Consider the following 6,098-nt stretch of genomic DNA (forward strand, 5'->3'; position numbering starts at 1 on the left):
TGCATATTAAATAATATAATACCTAGTGTACAATAAAATAATGTAAAATCTAAATATTATAGCAAACAAAAATAAAAATATATATAATATGGAACGATATCGTGATAAACCAGGATTTTTGTTTTACTTTTTTTAAAAGCTTGTATTTAAAGGTGTTTTTAAGTTAAGGCATAAGATGCTTGCAGATAGCATCAATTTTAACTTAAATGCTTATTGAAAAATGCAATTGTTGTGAATTTTTTAGAAGAAAAAGTTTTGCTACAATTTTCGTGTACAATTAAAATATAGTGCTCATACGCCACTACAGCCCAGAGTTGGAAAATTTTAAATATTAACGTAAATATATGTGGTTCAGAACTAGGGCCTAGTGGCTTACAACTTTTAACCATTCCTGTGTGCAAGTAATTGCAGTGATGAAGGGGACCTACATTTTTTTAAGTTGAATCCAAACGGCTAATTTGGGAAAGCACTTTTCATGACAAGAATTACTCTTGGAGAATTTGTCAATTCCTCACAAGAGGCAGACCCGTGAAAAAAAACTTTGGATTGATCGAACCCAAGACAGTCCACAAGACAGTCATGCCACATGAACTACGTAAATAAAGGGTGATTTTTGTTGAGGTTAGGATTTTCATGCATTAGTATTTGACAGATCACGCGGGATTTCAGACATGGTGTCAAAGAGAAAGATGCTCAGTATGCTTTGACATTTCATCATGAATAGACTTACTAACGAGCAACGCTTGCAAATCATTGAATTTTATTACCAAAATCAGTGTTCGGTTCGAAATGTGTTTCGCGCTTTACGTCCGATTTATGGTCGACAAATTTTGTTCAACGATGAGGCTCATTTCTGGTTGAATGGCTACGTAAATAAGCAAAATTGCCGCATTTGGAGTGAAGAGCAACCAGAAGCCGTTCAAGAACTGCCCATGCATCCCGAAAAATGCACTGTTTGGTGTGGTTTGTACGTTGGTGGAATCATTGGACCGTATTTTTTCAAAGATGCTGTTGGACGCAACGTTACGGTGAATGGCGATCGCTATCGTTCAATGCTAACAAACTTTTTGCTGCCAAAAATGGAAGAACTGAACTTGGTTGACATGTGGTTTCAACAAGATGGCGCTACATGCCACACAGCTCGCGATTCTATGGCCATTTTGAGGGAAAACTTCGGAGAACAATTCATCTCAAGGAATGGACCGGTAAGTTGGCCACCAAGATCATGCGATTTGACGCCTTTAGACTATTTTTTGTGGGGCTACGTCAAGTCTAAAGTCTACACAAATAAGCCAGCAACTATTCCAGCTTTGGAAGACAACATTTCCGAAGAAATTCGGGCTATTCCGGCCGAAATGCTCGAAAAAGTTACCCAAAATTGGACTTTCCGAATGGACCACCTAAGACGCAGCCACGGTCAACATTTAAATAAAATTATCTTCAAAAAGTAAATGTCATGGCCCAATCTAACGTTTCAAATAAAGAATCGATGAGATTTTGCAAATTTTATGCGTTTCTTTTTAAAAAAAGTTCTCAAGCTCTTAAAAAATCACCGTTTACATGTAAAGGTGAGAAAATTGGCTCATTTGGATGTAATTTTGCCGGCGAGGCCAAATTTTGACCTACAGTAAAATCTCGTCTCTGGTGATTTCTTTAATCTATCAATTTCTAAGTTTTATAATATTTGAACCAACCAGTTTCTATATTTTCACACTCTTAAGAATTCCTTAAACTTTAACGTCCTAATGAGTTAAGACTTACCTGTAAAGACGTACCCCAATATAAATAACAAAGGGATTAGGTATACTTTTTTTAAACTTTGTATTTAATTATAAGATTATGTTATCTATCTACACAAAAGAGATTATTAGCAACGGGTTTTTTTTTTAATCTGACAATACATTTTTGAATTTGTTCTTCTGACAGCTGTCATTTGATGTATGCTCAATTTTGTTCGCCATTTCATAATAAATAGACTTACTAATGAACAAAACGTTTGCAAATTCATTATGGAAATAATGGTTCTGTTCTGTGTCCATCCACTTTATGGAAAATTTTGTGGGAGGATCCTGGTTTTCGGGCTTTTTCGAAAAATATTTGACCTTGAAAAATGCCTTTCCATTTTCCCCTGGTGTGATTGATTTGAATTTTGATTGGTTTTTCGTAATTCTTGTTATGAGCTCTCATTTCTTTCAAAATTAAAATTTATTCAATATTGAAACTGTAATGTTTCTTAAGTTTAATATTCATACTAGTTTCTTAAAATTTCGAAAAATTTCTCTTGAGAAACTTATAATAAGTTTAAACAGTTCCTGAAAAGCTTATATTTTTGAGAAAATTAGCTCACTTATAATTAATAGTAGGGAGATTTAGACGACATCAGGGACTTAAATTGATAGACAACTACATACATTTATAGATTTTTAAATGTCATTAATTTGAAACTTGGAACATTACTTCATATCCTTTACCTGCAGTTCTTGATATGACTTGAACTTTTTGTATATATACATTTTTACAATGGTATTAAGAACTTATACAAAATTCTTATATCGTAAATGTCGTACATATTGTTCCAGATCTTCCCCACTTCAACCACGATACTATTTTCTATATTGAAAATTCAGAAGGCAAAATGTGTAGAAAGAGGGTTTTTTCTTTCAGAACAAGTCTTGTCAAACTAAGTTTTATTTTTATATTGAAAAAAAGAAAGTCATTACATGTATTTTGAGCATTGGCATAAACCTTATCCTTGACTTATAACAACGAAAAAAGGCTAATTGTTTTAATTTACAAGACGTAGATGGAGAAAAAATTACAAGGCAAGGAACATTTATTTGCAAAACTGTAACTGCAAAAAGTTCACCATTTTTGAGGTGAAATTTAACAATTTTAATACGTTGTTGAATCGTGTAGCTTTCCATGTTTAGTAAATGCTTAGTTTTTACTTGTCAAATGTCAAAATATGACAACTTCAAAAGTGACAACTACCCAAAAAGAGGGCTATTTAAATTGGGCACGTTCAGACAACATAAGGGCCTTGAAAGTAGGGTACGATTCTAGCATCTGATTGGCCAGCTATCAAAAAATTGCCTTTATTGGAAAGTTAGGCAAGAAAAATCTCCATAACTGTCAACTTATGTCAAAAAGACAATTGATCATGTTTTTTCATTCAACCGAAAGCTGAACTTTATTACTCTATGATTTATTTTGTTTTCTGCACACCTTCATTTCATGCTTTCTGTAAAAAGCTTCCTTTTAAATTTGGAAAAGAAATAAATAATATTTCTTTACAATACAAATCTTGATGGTTTTGAGGAGTTCTGTAGACAATAATGATTTTGGTAGTTTTTGTACTATGAACTTGAAGTAGAGGTTTGTGAAGTAAAGTTCTGAATTTGATGAATGATTTATGACACTTAAAAAACTAACTAGTTGCCTTGGTCAAAATGTACGTTCAAACATTGAAGTTGAATTGAAAATCCGCACCAAACCAAACAGTGATTCATTTTGGGTGTATCGCCTTTTCTATGTATGCGTGCAAGTTTTCTGTGCCCCAAATGCTACAATTTTGCTTGTTTACATACCCGCCAATATCAAAATGAGCTTCATCTGAAAAGATGATTTTTATGGCAAAATAAGCATCTTCTCGTATTGTTGTTCCTACCGTTGTTCAAACGTAAAAACAACCATATTACTTCAGCGGAAGGGTAAAACTAATTATATTTTAAATCAGACATGAGGTAACTGTTACCATTCACGAAATAAGAAGTAGTTGAAAAAAACGTTAGATGTTGAATCCTTTAAAACGCATATTATTTAATGAACGATACGGCTGACTCTAATAAATTTCAACCAAGAGGCCCAATTGTTGACCACTCAAAATATTCCAGCGGTTCTAAATCACACTATTTTGCAGGCCACCCCACAGCCCCACCCCACTAAATAATGTAGTCACCAATAGTTTGCTTCAATAAATTCTGCTTCGTTGCATGGAAGAAACCATTCTCTTGTTCGATTTGCAAACGTTGTTCAGGACTAGGTCCATTTATTACAAAATGGCAAACCAGATTTAGAGGTGCAGAGGGGCAATATAGAAGCGGAGGCCCCCTCGCCCCAAATTATTTCCGAAATAAAATAAACCATTTTTTTCACTCGAGTTTTTCAATAAACAATTTATTTTGGAACCAAGTATTGAACAAACACATATAAATATAAAGGGAAAAAAGAATTATCTAAAATTAAATTTTAGGGTTAATGAACGTTACATTTCGAGCTTTTTTCGCCGAAAAATCGTTTAAGATTTGGTGAAATCCAATTCTCGGAGTAAATCGCTTTCAATACTCAGGAGAGAAAGCTTCCATAGACTGTTTTGTCCCATAGTGGTTCGAAGCCTATTTTTTATAATTTTCATTTTTGAAAATGAGCGCTCTCGAGTGCAATTTGTTACCATCAAAACCAAATACATTCTCAATGCAATTTCTAGGTTTGGGAATGAAGCTCTGAAATTTGGATTTTCGAGAATTTGGAAGTAAAATAGTGTTCCGGCGATTGATCTGTTCCATAGTCCTTTTTCTTTTTTTATGAGTTAATCAAAGACACAAATTGAACCAACTTATTACCAAGACTACGCTCTTAATCATCCGGATACACTTTCACCAATGCCTCTGTTGCAGCGTTCAAATTTTCAGCATCCTTCTTCTCGATATGATTGGAATACAAATCTTGAACGTACAGCTTCATAGGCATGCAATCTTTCAATAAGAGAAACGGATAGCTGGTCAATCACTGGGATGACAGATTTGAGTCTTGTGCTTGCCCGTAATCGATCAACCTCACATGTCTCTAGTGCGGGTGCGTGAATGTGCATATTTATTAGTATGGGATATATTTTTGGCTACTTTCTCGTATTTATCAAAATCATTTCGTTTTAATTCCACAAATAATTTCAATGATTCAAGTGCACGCATTGCCGATTCAAGAATCATTTTCGGATCTTGCAACATCTTGTTTGTAGCGTTGAAACGCTCCAAGATATCGTTCCAAAATATTGCAAACAAAGCTGTTTCGAGACCACTCATCTTCTGAAGAAAGTGCGTTGATTCATTCCTTAAGATGTCTTTTTGATTTTAATTGCGGAAGAAAGGCTGGTTAGAGCTTCTTCGATTTCCGAATAGCCGTTAACTTAGGCTATCGTAGTTTCAGCTCGACAAGACCAACGAGTGTAGCTGAGCTTTTTCAATACTAAAAACTTTTCTTCTCCGATAATTTCTCAATCAGAATTCGGTTCCGTTTGTACTGGCTATGAAAAACGATGCAGATGGACAAATTACCAATAAGTCAATAATAATTGATTTTTCCAAGAATTGAAGAACATTTTTCATATACAGCAATTAATTTATATGAATCTATAAGAAGAAAAAAATGTCAAGACATAGAATCTAATACCCAACCTCCAAGGTTGCTGGCAAGTACCACCCCACTCAGCCGTTAAGCGATTGGGGTACTCCCTCAAGATGGGTAATGAATTGGAAGTGCTTCTTACCAGGGCCATTTGAGATTTTAATATTTCACTGATTGCCTGATTGGAGTGAACAAATATATATCAATGATTTCTGTTATTTAAGATTAATATAATTAAATAATCATGCATGTACAAAGAACTGTAGGCTGTAGGTAAAAGTAGAAGAGCAAAAAAAGTAAAAAAAAAACTAAAGTCTAAAGTCTCCCTCCAAAAAGACATCCGGTCCTGAGAATAATTCATAACATATTTGTATGCTAAAAAATAATATCTACAACATGAAACTCAATTTTAGAAGAATAAACGCATTCAGCGCAAATTGTTAACAAGCAGCAACCATGTACATACACCGCGTAAATGTTAGATATATAACATTTTTCCTCTAAAGCAAAAATATGTATGTATAATGCAAAAACGCACAAATATTTATAATACTTTTTATAAAAACAAATAAGTTTAAACAAAATGCCTACGGCCCTGATATTTTTGTTATTGGAAAAAAGCTTAATTTCTGATAAGGTAAGTAAATTCTACAAGTAAATAAAAAACATATGTTCGATTGTCACTTGTTTTCGTG

Source organism: Eupeodes corollae, chromosome 3, assembly GCF_945859685.1.
Source record: "Eupeodes corollae chromosome 3, idEupCoro1.1, whole genome shotgun sequence".
In the NCBI taxonomy this organism is placed as follows: Eukaryota; Metazoa; Arthropoda; class Insecta; order Diptera; family Syrphidae; genus Eupeodes; species Eupeodes corollae.